Below are 16637 nucleotides of genomic sequence, written 5' to 3'. Positions count from 1 at the left end.
ATTTATTATTGACTATATAAGAAGTGTTTTGTACGTCATTAATTTGTATTCTGAAGAAGTCTTACGACGAAAGCGGTGATTAAACTTGGTTACGCTATTTTGGTTGTCCAGCGTTCTTCTCAACTTTGGTGTTTTCTCAGTGGTCCACTCTATCCTACTAAACCCTTGTCCCCTGTACTTAGGTTCTCACTCTTATCCTGCCTTCCTTGGCTCTACCCGCTCCGTTCGCCCTGCGGGTTCACTCCGCTCCCCCAACCCTGTCCCCAATTCTCACCTGCCCCCAGCACCTCGACATTTATTCCTTCACAACCACACCCACTAACCTACCTGACCAATTACTCTCCATTACTCTGGCAACACCCACTCCAATATCCTGCCCATATCAACCATCACTCAACTGACCTAGAATACCCTACCTAGCCAATTAGTCTCCATTACTTTGTCAACACCCACTCCCTATCCCAACCCGTATCAACCATCACTCAACTCTCCACTCCCTTACTAATATTAAGAGACTCACCTGCCCCTCTGTACAAACAACACTCTTGCACCTATAAATAACTCAGCAACAACATACTAACTCTTAACAGTTGTATTTCATCATGCTTTCAAAACCCTCATCCATCTCCATTCTACTACTACTACTTCTCAACATATCCTATATGTTTATTACCTCACCCAGCCTATTAATATCAACCACTCACAATCCTTCCATGTAACCAACCATCTTACCTCACCTCCTTTATACTCACACACCCCAATATCTCCCCACCTATATCCTATAAAAAAAACATCTACTCTTTCCATACAAAATTATTACCCCTCAAACTTGCTACCCCCTTAGTAACTAACAAATCCTTCATAATCATAATTAAGCCCAATCTATATTCTAAACTGTCCAATTACCTCTCCAACCTAATCCTATATCTAATTACCATTCTATTATCAGGAGATATTCATCCTAACCCTGCCCCCCCACCTCATCCACTATAGACAAGTCCATACTACTTACCTCTTTAAACTCCCAAAGTATAGTTAACAAAATCCCAAACCTCCATGCCTGGCTTATACATAATAAACCTGACATCCTATCCATTTCTAAAACTTGGTTAAAACCCCACATAAAAGACTCTGAAATAACACCACCCAACTTTTCTATCATTAGAAAGGACAGATCCCACAAAAAGGGGGAGGAGTAGCTCTCCTATACTCATCCTCCTTGTCAGTTACTCCCTATAACAAACCTACTCCCAACTTCAACAATGAATTACTCCTAGCACTACTTCAAGTTAACAAACACAAGCACTTATGTATAGCCTCCCTCTACATCCCCCCTGGTGACAATATTTCTACACTTGAGAACATCCTCTCATGGCTCTCCACCAACAATAGCAACGAAACAATAATCTTAGGAGACATGAATATCAATTGGTCCTCCATTCAGTCTCCCACAAACCCACTTATCAACTCCATAACCCGCCCCTCAAAAAACCTCTCTAGTGGTAGCATTCTAGACTGGATTTTAGTCTCTCATCCCCATTATTTCTCTGACAGTGGTAAACTTCCCGATCCCCTTAGTGACCACTTACCCACCTTCACACACCGACCGAGGGGTTGGGAGGGTGGCCTAATGGTTAAGGTATTTGCCTTACAAACACAAGGTACAGGGTTTGAGTCTCACAAGGGACAATTGGCTAGGCTTAAAATGGCTCGCAAGGGCAGTTAGCTTAGTACTAATCTATGAACCTATGAACCTATGACTCCTTTTACCCTTACATCGTACACACAATTATATTATTGCTCGCAACCAAAAAACTTTAACGCAATTACCTTTTCTAACTCTCTAAAAGCAATAAATTGGAACATTCTAAAAACACTAACTCTAGATAATGCTGTTGCCCACTTCAACTCAACCTTCTTAAACCTCCTAGACTACCATGCTCCCTTAAGGACAAAAAGAATAAAAATCAAAACTGCCCCTTGGCTAACCAAAAACACACTAGCAACCATGCGGCACAGAGATAAAGTTTGAGCAAATTACCAGAAAAATAGGACCCCCCCCATCTATAATGAATACAAAACACTTAGAAATAAAGTCAAAAAGCTCATCATCACTGATCGACAAAATTATTTCTCCATACTTCAAAACAACAATAAAACTAACCCTCAGAAATTCTCGAAAGGAATCTCCACCCTCCTAAATCCCAGCAAAACAGACAACCCTACCCCAGACCCCAATGCTCCAGACATAGATTTGGCTACACAATTTAATTATTTTTTCATTGATTCTATTTCCAAACTAACCTCATCATTCTCTATCACCACCACACTCTCCACTTCACCCCCATCCTCCTCTACTAACACTCTACCCTCCACTTCTACTTCACCCCTATCCTCCGCTACCAACACTCTACCCTCCACTTCTACTCTCATTTCTTCTCCATCATCATCACCCTCAAAATACCCCCTCTTCCCATCCCCCACCTTTCACATTAAAACCTATACCCACAGCTACCATAAAAAACTCCTTCAGAAACTGAAGCCATGCTCTAATGCTCCAGATAACATTCCTTCACACTTTCTTAGCATAGCTGCCGAAGCTGTTGCCTACCCCATTAGCATTCCAATCAACCGCTCTATCCAAGAAAGCATAGTTCCCCAAATTTGGAAAAAGGCTTTTATCATACCCTTACATAAGGCAGCAATAATAACAATGTTACTAATTTCCGTCCCATCGCTATCCTGTCTCCCATCTCTAAACTCCTAGAAAAGTGTATCCAACTACAACTCCTACCACATCTCATAGACAATCACCTACTAACTCCCACACAACATGGATTTAGACCAGGTCACAGCACCAGGACAGCCCTCCTCTCCTTCCTGGAAACTGTAAATAAAGTCCGGGACTCTGGTCAAATTGTTTCTACCCTACTACTTGACCTCTCTAAGGCCTTTGACACTATCTCTCACAACCTACTTCTAACTAAACTCTCTAAGCTTAACCTATCACCTTCCTCTCTGAACTGGTTTTCCAGCTACTTATCCAATAGATATCAAGCAGTAAAATGGAAAAAGGCCACCTCCTCATTCCTAAATACCCCAACTGGAGTTCCCCAAGGTTCCATACTGGGTCCCCTCCTCTTTAATATATTTATAAACTACTTCCGCAATTCTATCCCTTTCTCAAATACCATCCAATACGCATATGATTCAACTATTATCTGTTCTTCCACATCCATCCCGACACTCCTAAAGCTTACACAGGATGCATTCTCAACCACTGAATGGATGAAAAAAAATCACCTGGCACCAAATGCCTCTAAAACCAAACTAATGGTATTTACTCAATCTAAAGTCACCTCTTTCAATATAAACATATTCTCTATCACTAGCCATAACACATCTCCGGAACTGGTGTCAGAAGCCAAATTACTAGGGGGTCCAAATAGTCAGCTTAAATTCTATTCCCACCTCCAACTAAATATAAAAAAAAAATCATCAAAAACTAGGCATGCTCTACCGACAAAATCGCTATCTTACACCCTCCACTAAAATCACTCACTCTACCTCATTTCTTATCCCCTCCCTTCTCTATGGAGCTCCACTCTTAACCAATCTACAATCTTCTCTTAAAACACAACTTTCCTCTTGCTACAACAAAATCGCCAAGTTTGCTACCAGCCACAAGTCCTCCACCCACCACTGTTCTCCTCTCCACAAACTAAAATGGCTAGAACTACCCAATCATCTCACCTATATACAACTTACTCTTGCACATAAGCTCATTTTCAACCCCTCCCTCTGTCCCTCCCTTTCCGTTGCCTTTAAAATGCACCTACCTGACAGAGTACTAAGGTCTAACAACCAAAACCTAATAGAATTGTGCAAACCAACTCGTCCCCCAGGTAAAAATCTCCTTTCCTATGGTCTAGCACATCTCTGGAACTCTCTTCCACCATCCATTCGTACCACCTCTAACCGCTTTATATTCAAAAAATCTTTTCATTCACAGCTAATATCTCAGTGGGAATGCTCCTGCTCCAACCCCACATAACTTACACTGGCATTTTCCTTTTTCTCTTCACTCCCCCTCTTTATACTGGCAATTTCCTTTTACTTTCTCTCCTAACTCCTACATCCTTCCCTTGTACTTTCTAAGCTATTTATAAAGAATGCATTAGAATGTACCTCTTAGTGCATGCTTCCTAATATGTAATGGCTTCTCAGTATTTATACTGTAATGTCCCTTTTTACTAGTCTGTATAATCTGTAACATTCTTCACTAGTCTGTATTATTTGTAATGTTTGCTCTAGTCAGTAACATTTGTAAAAATTGTAATTAAAACTTTTTGTAACCTTGCTTGTTTTTGGGGCTTTTCTCCCCGGGACTCCATTGAAAATGGGTTCATCTTGGCCCAATGGACTATCCTGGTAAACCAACTGCAAATAAATAAATAAAATTTTGTAACCTAAATAAATACAGTGTTGGAAATTAAGTGAGGGATCAAACCGAATGCCAAGATTTCTGTAGGGTGGAACCTACAGTTGTGCAAGTCCAACTTACCTGTAATTGTAGATGCTCAAATTCCTCACTGTGTCAGGGACTTTGTGGGTTATCTGTGTAATTAATCCAGTATTGGGCAGTTCTCCAAGCTTAACCCCCCCCCCCCGCTTCACTCATCTTGTGACAACTGATTGGCTGAACATATCCACTAAGGGAAGCCTTAAGCAGCCAGAGAAAGTGAGTGTTCAGTCTTTTTCTCTTTCACAAAGGAGGATACGAAATTATCTCAAGTCTGAATCATCTAGCGAGATTTGTATCCAATCACAATATCATGTAAAATATAAATCCAACAACCAAATCAAAACGGTTGATACTCACCTCATCTATGCACAACTGGTGGGTGCTGCCATTGAGGCAGTGACAAATTTGAAAATCTATGGCTACAAGTAAATAGGACTTAACTCTATTATGTTCATCATTACCTCAGTGGTATTTTGGAAAAATTCCCAAAGCTGATTCTACCTGGAAGGTGGACAGATAAGGAACCAGGAGCCCATGTAGAATGGACCTAGCAAAACCTGCTCTGGACCTTGAAAAGAAATCCAGGTTGTAGTGCTTTGTGAAGGTATGAAGAGCAGATCAGGTTACTGCCTCTAGAATGCTTCTAGAGTCCACTCCTTTCCGATATGCCATCAAAGAGGATAAGGCCCTAGCTGAGTGAACCTTAACATTGCCTGTTAACAGGCTTTCCATAGTGAGAGCAACATAAAAAAAAACAGCAGAGGCCAAATGCCGTTTGCTTAGAGACAAGTTGACCTTTTCTAGCCCTTGTAAAAGACACAAACAGCTGTTCAGCATTCCTAAATGAGAAGTTATGTCCCTACCATAACGTTCCATGTTAGTTGTCTTCTCTCGCCTTCTTTCTTGCTTGATGGGTTCGGAGCTGATCCTCGGCACTTTGCTAAGCTCGACAGTCACTTTTACCAGCTCGAGGCAGCCCCATATCCCATGATGCAAGGCGGTAAGTACCCAGATCTCGTTTGTTATCTATAGGCAATAACACCTAGCATAAAAACTTCCCAGAAGGAAAGAAAGGCAGAAAAGCCTGAAGGATGGGTAAGGCAGACCAGAAAGTACAGTTTTGTACCTACCATAAATGTAGATGTCCGAGAGGTAAGCATCTGCAGTCCTAACAAATGGGTTGTCCTGCCTCAGGCAGCCCTTCGGTCGTCCGGATTCCAAAGTCTGGGTCTGGCCTCGGCTGATGTCGCACTTCACCCGACGTCATAGCTGCTGTCAATTGGGTATAAAGGCATCAGCCGACGCCATTTTCCTCAGTGTTTCTTGCCCCAGATGCCAGGTGCCCTCCAGGAAGGCAAAATTTGGATAAATGCAAATGGTTCCAAACAGTAGAGAGCAAACAAAAATAAACATATATGTACATATATACAAACAAATACACCATAAAAGATTCCCCCAGCTAGCTACAAGATGGGCAAATACCCTAGGAGTACCACAGAGGGGAAGGAGGGTGGGTAATCCTGACTGCAGATGCATACCTCTCGGACATCTACATTTATGGTAGGTACAAAACTGTACTATGTCCTTCAAGGATGCATCTGCAGTCCTAACAAATGGGTAGAATACCATAGCCAAACTGGGGGAGGAGGCACTAAAAAGATTATGGTGTAGTTAAGATCCCTTGCAAAACAGCAGTGGCAAAACCTGCTCGGGATCTGGAGTATAAAGGCAGATTATAATGCTTGGCAAATGTATGCACGGAGCTCCAAGTAGCAGCCTCTAAAATGTCTTTGGTAGCCACTCCTCGTAAGAAAGCTGTAGTAGTGGCTGTAGCCCTTGTGGAGTGAGGTCTGATGTTTTCTGGAGTTGTCTTCCCATGAAAGGAGTAACAAAATCTAATGCAATTTCCTATCCATTTTGAGATTGTCTGTTTTGAAATTGCTTTTCCTTCCATTCCTGCTGCATATGCTACCAGAAGCTGGTCAGTTTTTCTATTGTTCTTGGTTCTGTCCAGGTAGTAGCGCAATTGCCTGTGTACATCCAAGGTATGCAGTAGTCTTTCCCCCCTGTTCTGTGGGTTGAGGAAGAATGTTGGTAGGTGGATTGCTTGGTTCAATGATACCCTGGAGACCACCTTTGGCATAAAAGTAGGGTTAGTTCTCAAGGACACTCTATCCTGATGGAAGATAAGGAAGGGCTGTACTGCCATTAATGCCTGTAATTCAGAAAACCTTCTTGCTGAAGTGATTGCAAGCAGGAAAGCAGTTTTCCAAGATAAGAACTGTAAATCTGCTGTTGCTGCTGGCTCAAAAGGGGGAAGTGTTAACTTTTCTAGCACAAAGTTCAGGTCCCATGTAGGCAAAGGTGGTTTCCTTGGAGGCTTTACATTTTTAATTCCTCTCAGAAACTGCCTGAGTAGAGGATGAGAGAAGACTGGAGGATCCATGTTATATTCTGCTGAAATTGCTGATGCATGAATCTTGTTGGAGGAGTAAGACAGGCCATTGTGGAAAAGCTCTGCTAAATATTCCAGGATGTTAGCTATGTTTGCCAATGATACATTTTCTCCTTTTGCTGCACTCCAAATGAGGTATCTTTTCCATTTTGCTGAATAAGTCTTCCTTGTGGAGGGTCTGCGAGCCTCCAGGATAATGTCTTTACCCCTCTGAGATAAATCTGGGTTATTTTGTTTTATGTAAGATTCCAAGCAGCTAGCTGCAGTGTTTTCAAGTTTGGATGCAGGATCTTGAAGTTGTTCTGTGTTAGCAGCAAAGGAACTAGAGGTAGAGGCCATGCGTGCACCCGAGACATACTCCTCAGAAGCGGGTACCAATGCTGCCTCGGCCAGTCTGGAGCTATCAGTATGATCCTTGGGTGATCTTCTTTGAACTTCAGTAGCACTTTGTGCATCAAAGGAAGAGGTGGGAATGCATATGCTGTTAGGTTTTCCCAACTGAAGGATAGGGAGTCCACCTTCCAAGCAAGCGGGTGGTATGTCCTTGTGCAGAATTTTCTCAATTGGTGGTTGTGTGGGGATGCGAACAGGTCTATTTCTGGTAGCCCCCATTTCTTTGTAATGGATTTGAATATGTCCGGATGCAGCATCCATTCGTGGGCATCCGTGGTAGTTCTGCTTAAGGTGTCTGCTAGTATATTTTCTTTTCCTGGCACAAATATGGCCTGGAGCTGAATGCTGAGGTTCAGGGCCACATTCCACAGGTCCATTGCCATCCGGCATAGAGGATATGAATGTGTGCCTCCTTGCTTGTTGATATACCACATAACTGTGGTGTTGTCCATCCTTATCAGCAAATGACCTTGTTGAAGAAACGGTCTGAATGTCCTGAATTGCCTGTTTCACTGCCAGCATCTCTTTTTGATTTATGTGTAGGTTCAGCTAGTCCTGTGTCCATAGGCCTTGTATACACTTGTCTGCCATGTGTGCCCCCCAACCGAGGTCTGAGGCGTCCGTTGTGATAGTCTGGCTTGGGAGAGGGCTGTGGAAAGGCAGTCCTTTGTTCAACTGACAGGCCTGAGCCCACCACAGGAATTCTTGCTTCAGGCATGGAATTATTGGAATTTGGGTTTCTAGGTTGTGCTTGTGCTGAGACCATAAATTCCTTAGGTACCATTGCAACTTTCTCATATGTAGTCTGGCATGTGGGATCAATATTATGCAGGATGCCATGTAACCCAGGGCTTGCAGGACTTTCCTTGCTGTAAGCTGGTTCTGCGTCGTTAATGCCATGAAATAGAGTGGTAGTTGTTTTTGCTTTTCTGCTGTGAGAAATGCCATTTGATTTGATGTGTCCAGTTCTGCACCCAAGAATGTAATCCTTTGGGATGGTATCAGTCTTGACTTTATGTTGACTGTGTATCCCAAGGTCTGCAATAGGAGAATAACCTTTTCCAAATCTTTTGTTAATTTGTTCTTGTTGTCCGCTTGTATCAGGCAGTCGTCCAGGTATGGATAAATTTGAATTCCCTGAAGCCTGCAATGAGCAATTACTGATGCCAGGTATTTCGTGAATACTCTGGGCGCAGTAGATAAGCCAAAGGGCAATGCTGAGAATTGATAATGCTCTGATCCTGCAAGAAATCTGAGGTATCTTCTGCAATCTGGTCGAATAGGGACGTGCAGGTATGCCTCCTTGAGATCTAGAGTCACCAGCCAAGACTCCTTGCCCAGCATGGGAAGAAGTTGCTGTAGGGTCAGCATTTTGAATTTTGGAACAATGAGATATGTGTTCAGAGCGGACAGGTCGAGAATAGGTCTCCATTGGTTTTCTTTTCTTGGCACCAGGAAAAGTCTGGAATAAAATCCTTGTCCTTGTTCCATAGCGGTACCTTTTCTATAGCTCTCATCTTTAGTAAGTGGTTGATTTGTCCTAGAGCGTTTGTTTTTTGGTTTGGTGGTAGGTTTGGCATTTCTCTCTTCCTTGGTAGAGTATGGAAGTGAAACCTGTAACCCTTGTCTATTGTCTGTAAAATCCATTTGTCTCCTGTAATGTAATGCCAGTTTACTGAGAATAAGGCTAGCTTTCCGCCTAAGGGTGCTTCCAGTTGTTCCCTGGTAGGCGGTATCAGAGCCAAGTCACTGTGACTGCCCTGTGGAAGTGGTAGTAGCTGGATCTGTGGCAGTACTTCTCTGGTTGTTAGGCTGCCACTGGCGTCCCTGTAGGCCCTCTGGATTGACCTCTGCCTCTTGAGCCTATTTCTGCCTCTCTGTGCTCTGTTAGTGTCTGGAAAGGACCAATTCTTCGAAGGCCAATTTCTACTAAACCTAGGAGGCTGGACCTGTAAGAAATCCTTGACTGTTTGGACAGATTTTGCTTTTTCTTCCACCTTCTTTAACACTTGCTGTGCAGGGGAGCCAAACAAACTGAGTTTTTCCATGGGAGCATCCAGGAGCTTTGCCTTTACATGGTCTGGTAAGGATTGCTCTTTTAACCATGCATGCCTTCTGATCACTGTACCAGTCATAGCTGATCTAAAAGAAGCCTCCAGTGCATCATAGCCGCATTTTAAGGAATGATTACTGACCTGCTGAGTGTTATTTACCAAATCCTGAAGGGACTTACGGTCTATAGGTTCAGGAGAGGACAGTTTTTTATTTAGCTGATCTAACAAAAATTCCTGATACTGAATCATGTGGAATTGACAGTTTAAGGCCCTAGCGAAAGAGTAGCAGAAGAATAAACTTGTTTACCCCATCTCTCTAATGCTCTGGATTCTCTATCAGAGGGGAGGGGGGTTTTGGCAGTTGCTACAGCTTTGGGGCCCTGAGAAATAGTTTCAGGATCTGCAATAGGAGCCTTATACAAGTGATAATGTGTGTCCGGGACCCTGTAGTATCTGTCGGGCTTAGCAGGGGCCGGGGGAAGAGAGTCAGGGGCAGTACAAGCATCATTGAATGCATCATCCACAACTGTTAGTACTGGAGGAATAGCTAAAGGCCTATGCTGTGGCAAATGTAAAAAGGTCCTTAGTCGTTTCCTAGAATCTGAAAAATCCTGGCGCTGCCATTGAAATTGCTCCCTCATAGCATGCAAGGTTTCCCCAAAAGAAAATTCCTCAGGAGGAGAGGCAGAAGGAATGGAGTCTTCTGCGTCAGAATCCTCATATGGAGAATAAGGGCCTTCAGGAGGATTTGAGTGTTCTGAATCATCAGAGGAATAATCCGTAGAAACTGGTTCAGGGGGCTCTGCTCTAGGCCTCTTCTCTGGAGGGGGATGAGAGGCCCTGTCAGGGTGAGGTTGGGATCCCCTGATCAAAGAAATGAGATCCTCTGCCAGGCTGAGCATTTGGGAACTAGAGCTAGGCCTGTGTGAGGGGGTTTTAGCAGGCAAGGCCTTAGAAGATTTAGCTGCTTTAGCTCTAGAGAAAGCCTTGATAGACATGGATGCAGGGGGCCTAGCAGCTCCACGTGCAGGAGTAGATATGTCTAAAGGAATAGTATCTGATAAATCCTGGGAGCCTGCTACAGCAGGAGAAATTTCAGTAGCAGATTCAGCCATGCTGAGTGAGATCTCGGCTGTAGGAGGTAAGCTTTCGGCCGAAGGAAGAACCGAGGACTCTGTTTCAGCCGAAACCGAGACACTCACGGTTGGCTTAACCGTGGTTTCGGCCGAAACCGCGGACCGCGAGTGTCGGTCCTTTTCCTTACGCTTTTTAGCTAATTGCCAAGTCGGAGTCTCCGACGGCATTTTGTAAGCAAAAGCGGGACCAAAAAACTCCTCTGCAAACTCCGACCGACGTCTAAGTGTCCGTCGGTTGAAGGAAGCACAGGCTAGACAAGCTGCTACGTCGTGGTCTGGGCCTAAGAAAGGAAGGCAGTAAGAGTGGAAATCCTTATGAGGTATTTGTTTCCCACAAGTTAAACAATTATTTACTTTTTCTGACATCGGCTGAGGCAAGAAAGAGTCCCCAACGGGGTACTTAGCTTTTTTGAAGTCTTCGGTAGTAGAAATCTCTGGATCTGACTGACCGGCACTTGCGAACAGCTTCTGCTTCGGGCACCGCGCGGCAAGAAAGACTGAGGAAAATGGCGTCGGCTGATGCCTTTATACCCAATTGACAGCAGCTATGACGTCGGGCGAAGTGCGGCATCAGCCGAGGCCAGACCCAGACTTTGGAATCCGGCCGACCGAAGGGCTGCCTGAGGCAGGACAACCCATTTGTTAGGACTGCAGATGCATCCTTGAAGGACATCTGTCTGGTCTTAAGAAGCATTCTTCCATGTAGGGAGAAAAAGGTCTGTCCAGGCCAGGGGGCAGGAGGGTGGGTCGCAAGAAAGAAGGCGAGAGAAGACAACTAACATGGAACGTTATGGTAGGTACATAACTTCTCAATGTTAAGTTGTCAATCTCGCCTTCATTCTTGCTTGATGGGACCGCGTCCCTAGCACCTCTATCCTGGGTGGGTCAATGGAACAGACTCTTGAGAACTGTAGAGCCAAAACTGGCTCTATCCCTGGAGGCCAAATCCAATTTGTAATGAGAAACAAAGGTATGAGGAGTGGCCCAAGTGGCTGCTGCACAAATAGTGTCTAATGGAAGTCTAGCCTGAAAGGCTGTGGAAGTGGCTAAGCTTCTGGTTGAATGCGCTTTAGGTTTCGAGCACAGCTGTTTTCCCCTGAGCTGATAGATTTCAGAGATGACGGAAGAAAGCCATCTAGATAAGGTCACTTTGGAGACAGGAAGGCCTTTTCTTGTTATCAGCATAAGAAAGAAAGAGCTGATCGGATTTCCTGAATTGTTTTGTTCTGTCCAAATAATATCTGAGTTGGCGGTGAACATCAAGATAATGTAATTTCTGTTCCAATCTGTTTGAGTAATTAGGGAAAAATACAGGGAGGTCAATAGACTGGTTCAAATTATTTTTCGAGGCCACCTTAGGCAAAAAGGTTGGATTAGTTCTCAAGGATACCCTGTCTTTGTGGAAGATCAAATAAGGGGGACGAACAGAGAGCATGAAGTTCAGACACTCTCCTTGCCGAGGTAATAGCAACAAGGAAGAGTGTTTTCCATGAAAGAAATTTCAGGGAACATGAAACTGCTGGCTCGAAGGGAGGAAGAATCAAGGATGTCAGCACTAGATTTAGGTCCCATTGAGGAGGAGGACTCCTGACTGGAGGTTTCAGGAGAAAGATTCCTTTTAGAAAGGCTCTACACAAAGCCTGTGGGACATAATGTTGTGATCTGCAAACCCAACATGAAAGTTTGAGATAGCAGCCAACTGAACTTTGACCGTGGAAAATGAAGAGCCCGCGTGAAAGATTTCCGCTAAGAAATCCAAAACTGCTTGAACAGGGGCAGTAAAAGGATCTATATTTTTAGCTTTTGCCCAACAAGAGAAGCGTTTCCATTTGCTGGTATAAATCCTTCTAGTAGAGGATTTTAGGGAAGCCACTATGATATCCCTAACGGGATTAGAGATCATAGGAAGCCTGGCTAAGGAAGGAAGTGGAGCAACCATGCTGTGAGGTTGAGAGAAGGGATAGACTGGTGCAGCTGACCCGATTGGTGAATCAGAAGGTCTGGCACTGGGTCCAGATGCCACTGCTGCACCAAAAGGTGACGATGGAGGAACGGGAACCAAATTTGTCGAGGCCAATAGGGAGCAATGAGAATCATTTTGGCTCTCAAAACGGTGGCTTTCTGGAGTACTTGTAGAATCAGCGGAAAAGGAGGAAAGGCATAAAGAAGTCCCTGGGGCCAATCCTGGGTTAGAGCGTCTCTGGGGGGATGGCCTGTCAGTGGGAAGAGAGAAAAGAAGTCTGGGCATTTGCTGTTTTGGGGAGTAGAAAAAAGATCGCAACATGGGCGGCCCCATTCTAGAAAAATCTGCTCCACTATAGATTGTTTGAGAGACCACTCGTGAGGCATGAGAATAGCTCTGCTCAATCTGTCCGCTAGAATGTTGGTTTTCCCAGGGATATGCGTTGCTACCAGAAACCGATGAGAGGAGATCGCCCATTGCCAAAGTCTGAGAGCTTCTCGACACAAGGGGTAGGACTTGGTTCCGCCCTGTTTGTTGATATACCATACTACAGACATGTTGTCTGTGTGAACTGCAATTGTTCCCAAGGGAAGAAAGTCGTTGATGGCTTGCAACGTTAAAAGCACTGCTCTCATCTCTAGGACATTTATGTGCAGGTGGTATTTGAACGGTTGCCACGTCCCATGAACCATCCTGCCCTGATAATGACCCCCCCACCCGATCAGGGAGGCGTCCGTAGTGACAGCGGCTACCGGGGCCAGGGATACAAAGGGTCTGCCTTGGAGAATCTGGGGAGAAGTAATCCACCATGAAAGATGATTCTTGCAAATTTGTGTCACCAGGATTTGGTAACGCATTGGAAGTTGTTGGTAAGACCACTGAGTGAACAACATCCATTGAAGCAGACGCATGTAGAAGCAGGCCAGGGGAAGAAGGGTAATAGCCGCAGCCATGAGTCCCAACACCTTCAGAACCATTCTGGCTTGCACCTTTTTGCTGGCAAGGATGATCCTCACGTGACTTTGTATATCTGAGATTCTTTGGTCTGTGAGGGTTGCTGACATCCGAACAGTGTTTAAGTTTACGCCTATGAAGGTAATAGACTGGCAGGGCAATAAGGAGGATTTTTCGTAGTTGATCGAAATTCCTAATCGAGTGCAGAGATTTAGTGTGTAATCCCTGGCTTGAAGAAGTTGATGCCTGGTGGTGGCTGAAAGGAGCCAGTCGTCGAGATCTGGAAACACCTGGAATCCTTGACGTCTCAGGTGAGCCGTGACCACTGCCATACATTTGGTGAACACTCTGGGGGCTGTAGTGAGACCAAAGGGCAGGGCTCTGAATTGAAAATGACTGGACCCCAGCCAAAAGCGGAGAAATCTTCTGGAGCGTCTGTGAATTTTTATGTGATAGTACGCGTCCTGAAGATCTATTGAGCACATCCAGTTGTCCTTCTCTAGGAAGGGCAAAATTTTTTGAAGTGTGTCCATTGAAATCTTGTCTTTCTCACAGACTTGTTGAGTCTGCTGAGATCCAATATTGGTCTCCAGTCTCCCGTCTTTTTGGGGACCAAAAAGAATCCTGAGTAGATTCCGGGCTCTGAATGGTCTGTTGTAACTGGCTGAATGGCTCTTTTTTGTAGAAGCTTTAATACTTCTGACTCTGCAACTTCCCTTAGACCGGGTGGTACATCTGGAAGGGAATTTTTGTGAGAGAAAGGACTTTCCTCGAAAGGAATTTTGTAACCCTCGGATATAATCGACTGTACCCATCTGTCTTGAGAGAGGGAACACCAGGCTTCTGGGTACAGTGGATAGTCTTCCCCCGACTGCCTCCAAGGATGGACAGTCGGGCAACATCTCAGGGATGCTGGAAGGGCTTGTCAGAGAGAGGCTCTCTGCTTCCCTGGTTTTGTGGACCCCCTCTGCCTCTAGAGCGGCGTCTGTTATTATTACCCCCTCTGCCTCTAGGGGTAAACTGACCACGTGCGTCCAGCGTGACTCCCTGGGATTTACGGAACCACATTTTCTGTCCTTCTGACCTTTGGGGTAAGGTCTAGAGGGGGTAGAAAAACGGACCCCTACGGCAGAAAGAGTCTTGCCGTCCTGCTCACACCTGGTCAATGTATCCTTCACTTGAGGGCCAAACAATGCTGACCCATCAAAGGGAGAATTTGTGAAGGACGCCTTAAAGGGATCTGCAAAATTACAGAGCCGCATCCAGGATTGACGTCTAAGAGCCACTCCTGTACCCGCAGCTCTACTCGCTCCATCTGCTGCATATGATATCAGTCGCATGGAGGAGTTAGCTATAGAATTAAGGATTCCTAGCTGAGAAGCAATTTTCTCTTGAGCCCCTGCAGCCGTAGGATCCTGCACTACTTCACCTAGTTCCTTAAGGATGTCCCTTTGGAGTCTGGTGAAGTGACATAAGTAGTTCAGCGAGCGCATGGCAAAGGTCGCTGAGGAGAACATCCGCTTGCCATACCTATCCATGGTCCTAGAATCCTTATTAGGAGGATGGACTGGTATGGAAGGATCTGCAAGTTCGTTCTTAGTGGCGGCCGCCACCACCATGGCATCAACAGGGACACCTTTCGTAAGGAATTGCTTTTCAGAAGGGGCTGTAATAAATTTAGACGGCCTCCTAGGAACTGGCTCTACAGAGTCAGGAGCAGCCCAAGCCTTTTGAGCAATAACCTCCATAAGGGGGTCGAAAGGCGGAGACACCCAGGAGGTGGAGGGTCGAGATCCAAACGCCTCTAGGTATACCGACTCATCCTCAGAGGGATTTGTGGAGGGCCAGTTTCCCCTCTGTTTTAGGAGTTCTAGGATGTCTGAAAAGGAGACACCCTCAGAGGGGGATCTTGGGGATCCCTCCGACTCATCTAAGTCGGTATCTGAAGTGATAAGACTCAGGGGAGTCTAGGTGTTTCCTCTTACAAGTCCTCTTGCGCGGAGGATCTCCTGACTGGTCAGGAGAATCCTCGGAAGAGGGGGTTATTCCCAGTGGGGAAACCTGAGGCGGTGGATCTCTAGGTCCGGGAGCAAGAGAGATGGAAGAGATATCGACAGGCACTGTAGAGGGAGGAGCTAAGGGAATAGACTGCTGACTGAGCCCAGTGGCCAGCACACTCTTCATCACCTCGAAGGCCCCCCCCCTCCCAGGGAGATCCGAGAGAACCCGTTCCGAAGAAACCGGGACTCCCGGGCCCACGAAAGGGAAGGCTCGAGGCAGATGTCGGAGCCGAGCTCACCAAGGCCGAGGCTCCAAGGGGAAGAGCGGGGTCGGACAAGGGTCCGATGCCACTCACCCCCTCGGAGGAGACCAGGGAAGCCCGACCACCGAATCCCTCCAAGGAAGGTCTCGAAGAGGAGATAAGAGTAGATGCCGAGGGTGCAGAAGGGGGGGGTATCTGCCCCTCAGCCATAGCAGTAACTATCCCCGTAGACTCCAGCTCCAAACTCTGGGGTAGAGTCGAAGGAGGAACTTGAAGAGGGTGTGGACTAATAGTCGTCTGTTGAGACGGACTATGAAGCATCTGGGCCAGTGCCTGTGATTTTAGTAATCTACTTACCACCCTCTCTAAATCATGGTCCGATAACCTGGACGACCTAGATGATCGGCTCCGATGGCTCTGTTCCGAAAGAAGAGGTGAGGCCGGAGCCGACAGAATCGGCTCCAACGAGGGAGACCTGGACCTCTTCCTCGAAGGAACCATCGGAGCCGACAAGGCTACTGATCCAGTCAGAGCCGATAACTTTTCGGCTCCGAGAGAAGATCTAGACGCATCGGCTCCAGCTGGAGCCGATGCAGGCACCGAAGTAGTGGTGTCGGCGCCGACACCGAAGCCTGGGCCACATGGTGGTCGGAGCCAGAACTCAGAACCGACACCAAAGTGACCAAAGAAGTATCGGCACCGATAGCCATCGGTGCCGAAGATTTAGCCAATGTCGGATCGGCTCCAGCCGGAGCCGATCTCGACTCCGACAAAGTCGGAGCCAAGGCCAAAGGCTTGGAAACAGAAGCCTGGGCCTTAGACTTAGAAGGCTTACCCAGAGCTGATTTGGCCGGGGAGCCCTCCGGTTTAAGGAGTCCCCTTAAAATCAATTTG

The 16637-nt window shown here is 45.8% G+C and overlaps 1 protein-coding gene across 4 annotated transcripts in view; it reads right to left on the bottom strand.

The window, feature by feature from the left end:
• The window catches only part of HERC4 (HECT and RLD domain containing E3 ubiquitin protein ligase 4), a 3175640-nt gene that overhangs the window by 2324571 nt on the left and 834432 nt on the right, over positions 1 to 16637 (bottom strand). The gene's annotated exons all lie outside the window — the stretch shown is intronic.

The sequence above is a fragment of the Protopterus annectens genome, chromosome 14.part0 (assembly GCF_019279795.1).
Source record: "Protopterus annectens isolate FY-2018-M chromosome 14.part0, PAN1.0, whole genome shotgun sequence".
Taxonomy (NCBI): Eukaryota; Metazoa; Chordata; order Ceratodontiformes; family Protopteridae; genus Protopterus; species Protopterus annectens.
The sequence above is the reverse complement of the archived record's forward strand: the minus strand, read 5'-3'. Positions and strand labels throughout refer to the sequence as shown.